We start from the raw sequence: 12,198 nt of genomic DNA, 5'->3' as shown, positions 1-12,198 counted from the left end.
CCTGCGTTACACCAGGGCCTGCCCCCTCCTCGGTCTTGCACTAGGAAGGGTGAGCACAGCCCTCTCAGAAACCACGTTTCCCGTCGTGGTGGTGGGGCAGCCGCCCCAGCTTCTCAGGCCGATGGAGGCCACACGCCCGCGCTGAGCCTCCTGGCCTGCAGCCTCCGCGTGCTTGTGGCCCCTGCTGAAGCCTTTCCCTGCAGCTCCTGACCTGTCTGCGGTGGCGGTCTCATCTCCGGGGGGTTGACTTCTGGTGCAACATCCGCCAACCCTGTGCCCTCACTGACTTCAGCTGAGTAGGACCGGCTGATCCATCACCAGGGGATGCCGGCTGTAGGACGGGGGTCCCGCTCCCAGTTCAGATGGACAGCGTCTCTGAATTCCCTGCACTTCCTAACGCCCTACCCTTCACCGTACCTCCCCTCTGGATAACGGTTTCTTCGGATGGTGGTAATGTGTGAGAAAACATGGAGGAAAGAATTCGTTTCTGTTAATTAAAAGCATCGGTGGTGGTTCCTTCCCTGAGAAGCTGAGTAGTTTTTTTAATTCCCCAAATCGTCTACAATCAGACTGACCAACACACTCAGGCCCAACTCGCGAATACATCTCAGCCAGGCTGCTGCTGCTCCTGCAAAGGCATCTGGAGTCCAAGCAGACGGCAGGCGGGGGCTGGGAAGCCTTGTTCCCATCCCTGGTTGGATTTTCACTAGTCTGCGAACTTAAACAAACCGCCTCACTATGTAGACCACAGTCGTCTCACTTATAAAACATGTTGGACTAAATTATCACCTAGTATTAAACTTTTTTATTTTTTAAATTAGGCTTCTGTGAAGGCATCCGGATTCCCTCTTCAGTGTCTGGTGTGGCCCCACTGTGGAAGCCGCAGGGCTGATCCGTAATCTTTCTTTATTAACCCAGCTGGAGCCTTTCTCCCAGACTGAGTCTTGAAGGACCGGAGGCGCTGCTGCAGGGCACTGCTCCTGGGAAAACCTTGCTTCTAGCAAACTCTCTGAGGAGCTTCTAGGAAACTCCCCAGAGCGCCCTGGTTTCCTCCCATTCCCAAGCTCATTCTCTACCCTCCTGTTGACCTTGGGGCCTCCGGATGGCCTTCTAGCTCATTCCCTCTCGCTAAGCTCCCCAGAGGGCACCTCTGCGGCCTGCAGCCCCGGATCCTGGCTGATAGAATGAATCTCTCCGGTGAGGCCCTTCCGGCTTTGAGAGCCTGTGATCTCCCAGGTCTTCGCAGGGTCGCTGTGGAGTCCCAGGCCGAGTCTGCTCTCTCGCTTTTATAGAGAGGCTGTCAGAATTGAGGAGTGACGAGAGGAAGGGGGATTCCCTGAAGGTTCAGCCATCTAATGCGCTGATTATCCAAACTGAGCCTTTTAACGTCTCCCCAGCCCTGGACGTAGGTAATTCGAAATTATAAATGTTTCTTTTGCAGTCTCCCTGCGGTGACAGAGGCACCATAGGATAGTTAAGTGATAAGGTCAATGGACTAGAACGCTGTGAGAGGCTAACTGATCTATCACAGCAATGTAAATGCCCGGGATTAATAGAAAAATAAGTGTCACCGGGAGCTGAGATACTGACGGCTTCAGAGGCTATTCTCCCGTGGCCTTGTCCCACCGTCCACTCGGGCTGGGTCTTGTTCAGTATGCAGAAGGTCTTTCCCCCTCCTGAAAACACATCCAGCCGCCACACACTTCCTTGTAGACCTGGGTAGAAGTCAATGAGTAATTGAAGCCTGCTGGGTCTTTAATCCCAAGTTAACTTTCCAGGCAGCCCCCGAAAGCCTTCCCCCTGCCTGCAGGCCCCTCTCTTCCCGGCCAAACGTCAGGGAAAGTATGACGGGAAACAGCGCAGCAGCACTCGGAGGAACACCCCGAGGGTGAGCGTGCGTCGGCGGGGCCCGAGGCGGGGAAGGCGGAGGAGGGTTTGCCCACGCGCCCCTCCCTGGAGCGCCTGGTGCAGCCCCCGCCTCCCAGAATCCGGGCTCGCTCCCTCCCAGAGCCGCGCGCGAGGAGTCTCCCAGGGAATGCCGGTCAGAGACGGGAGCATCTCACCTGCTGTGTCTGAATTGCTGCCTTTAATCTCGATCAAATCAGGGGACAGGCGGCCGTCTGCCCAGCCAGGTTCACTCCTAAATTTCTTTTTGTATCAAGTCCCAGTCTGTCTCCTGCATTGCCCTCATGGTTATGGAAGCTTAGAAATGCAAGACCAGCAAATTCACAAAAGCATCCACCCTCCCTTTGCTTCACTCACGTCTCTCCCAGACTCCCTGCTCTCCCCCCTCCTGCCCATCCTGTCGCTTGGTTTGAAATCAGTCCTGCATCAGATACCCTCACAGTTTACCCCAAAGCAGACGTTCCATGTCCTCTACAAGGTTACACATAAAGTAAGAGAGGAAAATTATAAATCTTAAAAGTCCAATTATAACGAGCAGAGAAAGGAAGGAAGGCAAATATCTAAATTCATTAATAGAAGAAACCGACAAGGACTTAATCTCCAAAATACACAAACAGCTCATGCAGCTGTCTTGTCAAACAAGCAACAACCCCAATCAAAAACTGGGCAGAGAATCTAACACAACACTGCAAATCAACTATACTCCAATAATTTTTTTAAATGGGCAGAAAATCTAGATAGACATTTATCCAAAAAAGACAGATGGCCAAAAAGCACATGAAAAGATGCTCAACATCACGCAGAGAAATGGAAATCAAAACTACAGTGAGGTATAGTCTGATGTCAGTACAGTCAACAAAACAGTACGATACTAACACAGAAATAGAAATATCGATCAATGAAACGGGATAGAAAACCAGAAATAAATCCATGCACTTACGGCCAATTAATCTATGACAAAGGAGGCCAGAGTACACAGTCTTGGAAAGATAGTCTCTTCAACAAATGGTGCTGGGAAAACTGACAGCTACATGTAAAAAAAAAAAATGAAGTTAGATCATTTGTTAATACTGTACACAAAAATAAGCTCAAAATGGATTAAAGACCTAAATGTGAGACCGGACACTGTAAACCTTTCCCCTAGAGGAAAGCCTAGGCAGAGCACTCTGACTTAAATCTCAGCAATATCTTTTTCAATCTATGCATAGGTTCCTTAAAAAACTACACACACACACATAAATACACACACACTGTATATACATAGTATATAGATTCCTTAAAAATCTACACATACACACAGACACACATAAATACACATACACTATATATATATAGTATATAGGTTCCTTAAAAAACTATACACACACATAAATACACACACACTACATATATATAGTATATAGGTTCCTTAAAAAACTAAAGATAGAGCTACCATATGACCCTACAATCCTACTCCTGGGCATATCTGGAGAAAAATATGATCCAAACAGGTACAAGCATCCCAGGGTTCATTGCAGTACTGTTTACAATAGCCAAGAAATGGAAGCAACCTAAACATCCATCTATAGAGGAATGGATAGAGAAGGTGTGGTGTGTGTGTGTATATATATATGTATGTATATATATATATATAATGGAATATTATGTATATATGTGTGTATATATATATATATATATAATGGAATACTCGGGAAATAACTCCATTTGCAGCAATGTGGATGGACCTGGAGATTGTCAGAGAAGGAGAGATATCTTATGACGTCCCTCATATGTGGAGTCTACAAAAATATGATACAGATGAACTTACTTACAAAAACAGAGACTCACAGACTTAGAAAACGAACTTACAGCTGACGGAGGGAAGGGACAGTGGGGGAGTTTGGGATGGACATGTGCACACTGCTATATTTAAGAGGACCACAGCATGGGCCTCCCGGATAACACAGGGAGCGCTGCTCTGTTAGGCGGCGGCCTGGCCGGCAGGGGAACGTGGAGGAGAGCAGATGTGCATGCACGTGTGGCTGAGTCCCTTCACTCTTCACCTGAAACTCTCACGACACTGTTAACCGACTGTACCCCAGCACAAGATAAAAAGTTCACAAAAACAAGAGACTTCCTCTCCTCATCAAACTCTTACGAATGTGTTATTAAGGTTGACACTGGGGTGAGCCAAGACTACAATCCCACTCTCCCTTGTTGGCTACGAACCCTTGCTAATAATTCATGGGCATATAATCAAGGAGATAGAATCAAAAGGTTATTTGGAGGAATTTCCAAGAAGTTTTTAAAATGAGGGGCAGATAGCTGAGGAAAGCCACTTTTTACGCTTTTTCTCAGTTTCCCTTCCAGCTGCCTGTGACGTGGATTAAAAAGGTACAGGTCAGGAGCCATCATCAATTAAATGGTGATGATGGCCAATGAGGAGGATGGAAGCGGAGAGAGACGGAGGGACGCCACCTCCCGCCTCCCCGTGCAGGCCTGCCACGCGACCTCGGGGCGGCTTCTCCGTCTTGCGGCGGCCAGTCTGCCTCCCTGTTTTGACGTTGGAGGGTTCGCAGCTTTTAAGCCTCACCCCCTCCGCTTCCCCATGTGTCCACAACGAGACAAGCTGATGAGACAACCTGGGTGCTCCCACCTTTGACCCCGGCTGGAGATTCAAACCACACCCGCCTCTGTCTGCGGGAGAGTCGTCCCTCTGGTTCCACCCTCCAACCATCACGGAGACTGAGGCCAGTCTACCTGTGTGAGTGCGCGCTCTCACGCCATTTCAGGCCTGCTGGAAACACCTCCCTTCCTCTCCCAGGGACCTCAATTACATTAATAAGAAAACTTTCCATGCCCTCAAAAAACAACAACAAAAACTACAATGAGGTATCAACTCACAGCAGTCAGAATGGCCATCATCAAAACGTCTACAAAGAAACGCCAGAGAGGATGAGGAGAAAAGGGAACCCTTCTACACTGTTTCTGGGTATGTAAATTGATACAACCACCACAGAGGACAGTATGGATGTTCCTTAAAAAAACTAAAAAGATAACTGCCACATGATCCAGTGATTCCACTCTGGGCGTATATCCAGACAAAACCATAATCAGAGAAGGCTCATGAGCCCCAATGTCCACGGCAGCACTATTTACAACAGCAAGACATGGAAGCAACCCAAGTGTCCGTCAGCAGAGAAATGGATGAAGATGTGGGACATATATATACACAATGGAAGACATACACAGTGAAATACACAGCCATAGGAAAGAATAAAGTGATGCTATTTATAGCAACAAGGATAGACTGAGAGATTAGCATATTAAGTGATGTCAGACAGAGAAAGACAAATATCATATGACATCATTCATATGTGGAATCTAATTTTAAAAAATAATATGAATGAACCTACTTGCAGAGTTACTGATATCAAAAACAAGCTTGTGGTTTTACCAAAACAGAAATGGGATGGGGAGAGATAAATCAGGAGCCTGAGATTAACAAACATACATCATTATATATAAGATAACCAACAAGGACCTATTGCATAGCACAAGAAACTCTACTCAATATTCTGTGATAACCTATATGAAAACCAATCTGAAAAAGAATTAATATATGTATATATGTAACTGAATCCCTTTGCTGAACACCTGAAATTCATGTTAGGCAGGAAGTTAGCCATAAGCAAGAAGAGGCCGTCCCATCAGCTGAACATCCAACAGCCACTTAAGCCCACCAAGGTGTTTGCCAATCCCGCCCCAAACAGGCCCCCAGTATTCCAGAACCGTTAGGGACTGGACAAATCTCCTCTGGCTGAATGGAAGGCTTTTCCCCACTCTGGCACATGAGCCCACCTATCTACCATGTACTTAGATAACCTTTGGTGGCCACTGGCTCATTAAATGTTTGTAAATACTCTATAATGCAGATACATAATTATAACACACTGAATTATGGGAAGGACATGCACAGTGGAGCCTCTTCCTATATAACCTGCCGCTGTCAAGACTGTCAATCAAAGACCTCCTGGATGATACAAAAAACTTTGCCGTAAAAATTCTCCACCCCAGCCTTCCAGGACCTTGGTCCAGCCTTCCTTGGTCTGGCCCACCTCTCTCTTGAGGTCTTCTCTCTGTTTGCGTTTTCCTTGTCTTTGATAAACTCTCTTGCAACGGGTAAGCCCTCAGATTCTTCTTTGCATCCTTACCAGGAACCGAGGTCCGCAGGAGGGGTCTTCAGACTCTATACTGCTAACATTCTGGTGCCGTGACTCAGATCTTTGTAAGAAAGAGACATTCTCTCTCAGTTTGTGCCGGTGAAAAGACTACTCATTTCTCAACTCCTCTTTTCTCTTTCAATCCTCTGTCAGTCAGAACAGACTCTTGTTCCCAAACTCCAACCCATCTGAGTTGGGTCCACACCTGAGCCCACCTCTCGGGACCGGTGTCAGAGACTGAAACAAGTGCCCGCTTTCCTACCAGGATGAGGAACAGCCCAGATCCGGACTGGCCACCAGGAGTCCCAGACAGTCTTGGTTGGGTCCAAGCAGGAAACGTCCTCCCCAACTCCCAGGCAGTCCCAGCCCACAGGCCAGACCGCCAGTTATGACCCGGCACACCAGGCTCTTTGACCACTTCTCCAGATGGGAAACCAACCATCTGTCCATGAGGGGACACCCTTGAGATGCATCCTCCAAAGCTGGTCAAGATTCAACCCCACCAAGCCACCGAAGAGGAGACTCACTTTCTTTTGTAGTACAATCTGGCCCCAGTATCGCCTTTTGGACAGGGAATCCTGGCCCCTAAATGGGACCATTAATTATAACACAATTCTCCAGTTAGACCTATTTTGCAAACTTCAGGGCAGATGGTCTGATACTTCATGTACAACTTTTCTTCCTCCTGTGGGATAGCTGGGGCTTTCTCACAACCTATAAACTTCCCACCATTGCCACCCTGCTACCGAAGGAAAATCCCTGGATTTCACCAGCCACGTCACCGTCTAGCTCTGCCCCACCACCTTACATGGGACCTCCACTACCCCCATCGGCGCAAGCCTGTCCCTTGGTGGAAGCACTAGGAGGTGAATTTGGGCTACAGTTAAGTCCATAAGCCCTTCTCATTAGTAGAACTAAAAGTAGAACTAAAAGGTAGCTTTTCAGATAATCTCATTAAATATACCAAGGGATTCCAATACTTTTCTCAGTTCAGTTCAGTCGATTAGTCATGTCTGACTCTTTGTGACCCCATGGACCGCAGCACGCCAGGCCTCCCTGTCCATCACCAACTCCCGGAGTTTACTCAAACTCATGTCCATCGAGTCGGTGATGCCATCCAACCATCTCATCCTCTGTCGTCCCCTTCTCCTCCTGCCCTCAGTCTTTCCCAGCATCAGGGTCTTTTTCCAGTGAGTCAGTTCTTCTCATCAGGTGGCCAAAGGATTGGAGTTTCAGCTTCAGCATCAGTCCTTCCAGTGAACACCCAGGACTGATCTCCTTTAGGATGGACTGGTTGGATCTCCTTGCAGTCCAAGGGACTCTCAAGAGGCTTCTCCAACACCACAGTTCAAAAGCATCTATTCTTCAGTGCTCAGCTTTCCTCACACTCCAACTCTCACATCCATACATGACCACTGGAAAAACCATAGCCTTGACTAGACGGACCTTTGTTGGCAAAGTAATGTCTCTGCTTTTTAATATGCTATCTAGGTTGGTCATACCTTTCCTTCCAAGGAGTAAGCGTCTTTTAATTTCATGGCTGCATTCACCATCTGCAGTGATTTTGGAGCCCAGAAAAATAAAGTCAGCCACCGTTTTCACTGTTTCCCCATCTATTTGCCGTGAAGTGATGGGATCAGATGCCATGATCTTAGTTTTCTGAATGTTGAGCATTAAGCCAGCTTGTTCACTCTCCTCTTTCACTTCCATCAAGAGGCTCTTTAGTTCTTCACTTTTCTATGGTTTATAAAATGACCCAGAGAGACATCACTAAAATTCGAAATGAGACCCTCTTCAATACTGACACAGAGAGAGTTAACAGTCAAAAAATAAATAAATAAAATTGCTGATGGACTCCACCTTTCTGATACTAAATAACCCCACCAGGGAAAAGGCATTCCCCAGTACCAATCCTAGGTGGGACTACAATCAGAAAGAACATCAACGGGAAAGAACTCATTTTTTCATCTGTATCAAAGGTGGCCTTAAGGCAGCCCAACATAAAGCAACAAACTACTCCCAAGTCACAGCAATCAGCCAGGAGGCTGGGGAATTCCAAGAGCTTTCCTTAACAGGCCGAGGGAAGCATTATTAGATACACCAATCTGGATCTGGATGCTTATGAGGGGCGAGTGATAAACGAAAGATACATTTTTAACTTAGTCAGCACCTGGCACAAATTAGGACCCAGTTAGGACACAAATTACAAAACTAACTCAAGAACCTAATGTCACCCTAGATGAAAAGCCTCCCGGGTCTTTTATCACCAAAGGCTGAGGCCAAGACCCCGGAGGAGGAAAGAAGGAAGGAATTCAGCCATGCCCAAATGACGGCTGCTGTCCAATGCCAAGTGCCCCCAAGGGTACCCTGAGTCACAGTCCAAAAAAGACAAATGTCACATCTATTGGGCACAGAAGTGCCCCGATCAGGATAAACCTCCCAAGACTGCTTGGGACAAAGGTCATCAATCAAGACACTGGGCAGTCCGTTGCCCCTCAATCCAAAGGGACCGAGGACCAGAGGCCGCTCTACAGATGACTGAAGCCTGAAGAGGCCCCATCCAGTCGGCTCTCAGGCAACAGACGGACATTACTGGACCGGAGCTGAGGGTCCAAATGGATGTGGTGGGTGAGTCGTCTGTCTTCTTACTGCGTGCTTCGGCTACCCATTCTATCTTGACTTCCTTCTCCGAATCCTTCTCCAAACAGACCTGTACCAGCGTGGGAGCCTCAGACAAGCCATTCAGCAGGCCTGCATCATACCCGTCTCTTCTGTGTCTCAGAGGGATTTGCATTCTCCCCCAGTTTTTGGCATATGCCCACTCTTGGAGGGTGCTACTACAAAAATGGAATGCCATTCTTTCTCTCTCCCTTGGAGAGTCACATGGACCTCACCCAGGGGGCAACCTCTGGGAAACTTGAGGAGCTCTCCTAACTAATGAAGATATGAAAAATCTCTCAGGCCAGACTGCTTACAACAAGTCAACCCAGGGGTCTGGAACAAAGAGGTCCCAAGAAAAGCCAAAAATGCAATGCCAGTCACAATAGCTCTAAAGGACTCGCATAAATTTCCCTGAAAAATACATCCCTTTAGGCCTGAAGACCCCAGCCCATCATATCGAAACTCCTGTCCTACCAACTCCTTATTCCCACAAATTCACCTTGCAATGCCCCAGTACTAGCTAGCCAAGAAAAAGGACGACATTTACTGTCTCAACCAGGATTTACGAATCATTAATGAGGCAATAATTCCCCTACACCTGATGGTCCCCAATCCTTGCATACTTTTGTGAAAAGTACCCCCAGATAGCAGCTGGTTCTCAGTTCTAGATTTAAAAGATGCTTTCTTCTGCATCCCACTGGCCCCAGAATCACAATTCTTGTTCCCGTTTGAATGGGAATCTCCACTATAGGCCCTTTAACAAGAGACATGAACTTTTCTATCCTAGGGCTTTAGGGATACCTCCACCTTTTTGGATAGGTGCTAGCCCAAGATTTATAAGATTTAACACTTGAGGGGGGAACTTTCATATAGTATGCAGATGACCTCTTGATTTGCTCCCCCACTCAACACCAACATATTCAACATGCCACTCAGGTCATTAAATTTCCTGGCTAGCTGGGGTTACAGGGTGTCCAAATCTAAGGCTCAGATAGTGTAACAACAAGTTTTCTAAATAGCAAAAATAAGGATCCCTGGCAGGAGTAGCCTTTCAGCAGACCATATAAGGACTGTATCCAACCTACAGACTCCCACCACCCACCCACGAAGCAGCTACATGCATTCCTGGGTGTAAAGTAGCCCAGTACTGTAGGATTTAGATACCCATTACAGTCTCATTTCACAGCTTCTGAACGAAGCCCTACAAGGCAAAGGTGATCAAATACTCCTTGAGTGGGGGCTAGTCCGACAGCAGGTCATGGAAACATTAAAAAATCTCCTTTGTGGAGCTCCCAGCATTAGAGCTAGCCATTCCAAATTTTTACCCACAAAACAGAGGCTGTTGAGGTAAGGGTCCTCACCCAAAAGCTAGGAGAAATTCCACAGCCGGTAGCCTAACTTTCCAAACAGCTCGATCCCACTGCCAAGGGCTGGCTCCTGACTTAGGGCCCTGGCAGCACGATTCCTCCCAACTAAGAAGGGGCTTAAATTCACCCCGAGAGCACCCACTCTGGTTAGAGTGGTGTGGGCAGTTAGAACTGCCCATCGTGGACCAGATTTACTTAGTGACCACACCTCAGCCCGGCTTTTAGACAATAGGACCCTCAGATATCAAATCCTTGGCTGTTTGCAAGACTCTAAATCCATCAACTCTATTGCCCATACCAGAGGAGAAAAGTCCTAGCTGTAGTTGTTCCGAGGTCTTGACAATTTCCTTAACTGCCAGCCCCAGAATTCTGGGATCAAACTCTGGCCAGTGCCGACAAGGGTCAGTTTGCCAGTGGAAGCTGTTATCCAGCAGAGGGAAAACGCAAGGCTGGATACACCATCGTGTTCCCCACGAGATCACTGATGCCTGAGCTCAGCCTCGGGGCTCATCCAAACGACTTACCGAACTCACTGCACTGAGCACTGGAATTGGCTAAAGGAAAAAGGCTCACAGTTTACACTGGTTCTAAGTATGCTGCTTGACCCTAATTGCCCATGCAACCATCTGGAAAGAAAGAGGATATCCAGCCTCCAGAGAACAACCCCATTAAAGACGGCCCTCAGGTTGGCCACGTACTCTGGGCCATTCACCTGCGTGCAGAGGGAGCCATTGCTCACTGCAAAGGCCATCGGTGAGGCTCATCGGACATTACGGAGGGAGACCAGTTGGTGGGCCGAGCTAAGCAGTCTGCCTCTAAAGAAGCCCCAAGACAGGGGCTCCATGCCTGCCCCACGTCACCTCCCCACCTACCTCTATGGAGGAAGAAAGCACATGGCAGCCCGGAAGGGTTTCCCTCCACACTCATCCAGATGGTCCAGCTCTGAGGGACTCTTCTTGTCCCCGAAGCCCCCAGTGGCAACTCACCAAGGCCCACCATGAACTCACACATCTGGGAAGGGGTGCCCTCTCTGCCTCATATCTAGAGTCCTAAAAGACAAAGGACTTGAGTAATCCAGCAGGGATCCGGCTCTTGTCCGACTGTTCCTACAATAACTCCCAGGGAGAGAAATGTCCCTCCTTGGTCCAACCCATCCAACGACATGGGACTTACCCTGGGGAAGACTGGAAGATGGTCACCCCAGTGCCTCTTTCCCAGGACTACAAATATTTACTGTCTTTGTAGATACCTGCACAGGATGGCTAGAGGCCTACCCAACTAGGACAGAAAAAAAGCCCTACAAGTTAACAATAAACTTCTATAAGAAGTCACTCCCTGGTTTGGCCTTCCCTTCTCCCATCAAGGTGATATTGGGTCCTCATTATTTCCACTACAACCCAACCCATTGCCAAAGCCCTCAACATAAGGCTGGCTTGCTTTGCATTGCTCCTGGAGACCCCACTCCTCAGAAAAGATAGAAAGCGCCAATCAATTCCTTAAAAACGTCCTCAGAAAATTAACTCAGGAAACTTCTCTAAATTGAGCAACCCTCTGACCTATTGCCCTCCTCCACAGCAGAATAACTCCAAAGGATGCCCCTGGACTGAGTCCATATGAAGGCTTATACAGATGTCCTTCCCTAACACGGACTTCCTTCTGGAAGGGAAACGCTAGGGATACAATCTCATGGAGCCAAACTCTCCATGTTCCAACAGACCTGCAGGCAATTTGGCCTAAAACCTCACTCTCCTAGCCCTCAGTCACCCATACTATGTCAACCTGGGGAAAAGTCCTTTGTAGAACCTGGATGGATGGGTCTCCAAGTTCCCAACTGGACCCTATTTGGAAGGGGCCTCTTTCAGACCTCCTTTCCTCACCTACAGCCATCAAGGTTCTAGGAATCTTTAACCGGATTCACCATTCCAGGGTGAAGCCTTGGAAACTGCCCTCTGAAGGCTCAGGCACTCGCGCATCCCACACCCGTGAGACACTTGCAGACCTCATTTCCTTCGCGAAATGACCAAAGATAAGAACCAGTGTTGCTGTGGCTGTTGTTGTCCAGT

The sequence above is a fragment of the Cervus canadensis genome, chromosome 4 (assembly GCF_019320065.1).
Source record: "Cervus canadensis isolate Bull #8, Minnesota chromosome 4, ASM1932006v1, whole genome shotgun sequence".
Taxonomy (NCBI): Eukaryota; Metazoa; Chordata; class Mammalia; order Artiodactyla; family Cervidae; genus Cervus; species Cervus canadensis.
The sequence above is the reverse complement of the archived record's forward strand: the minus strand, read 5'-3'. Positions refer to the sequence as shown.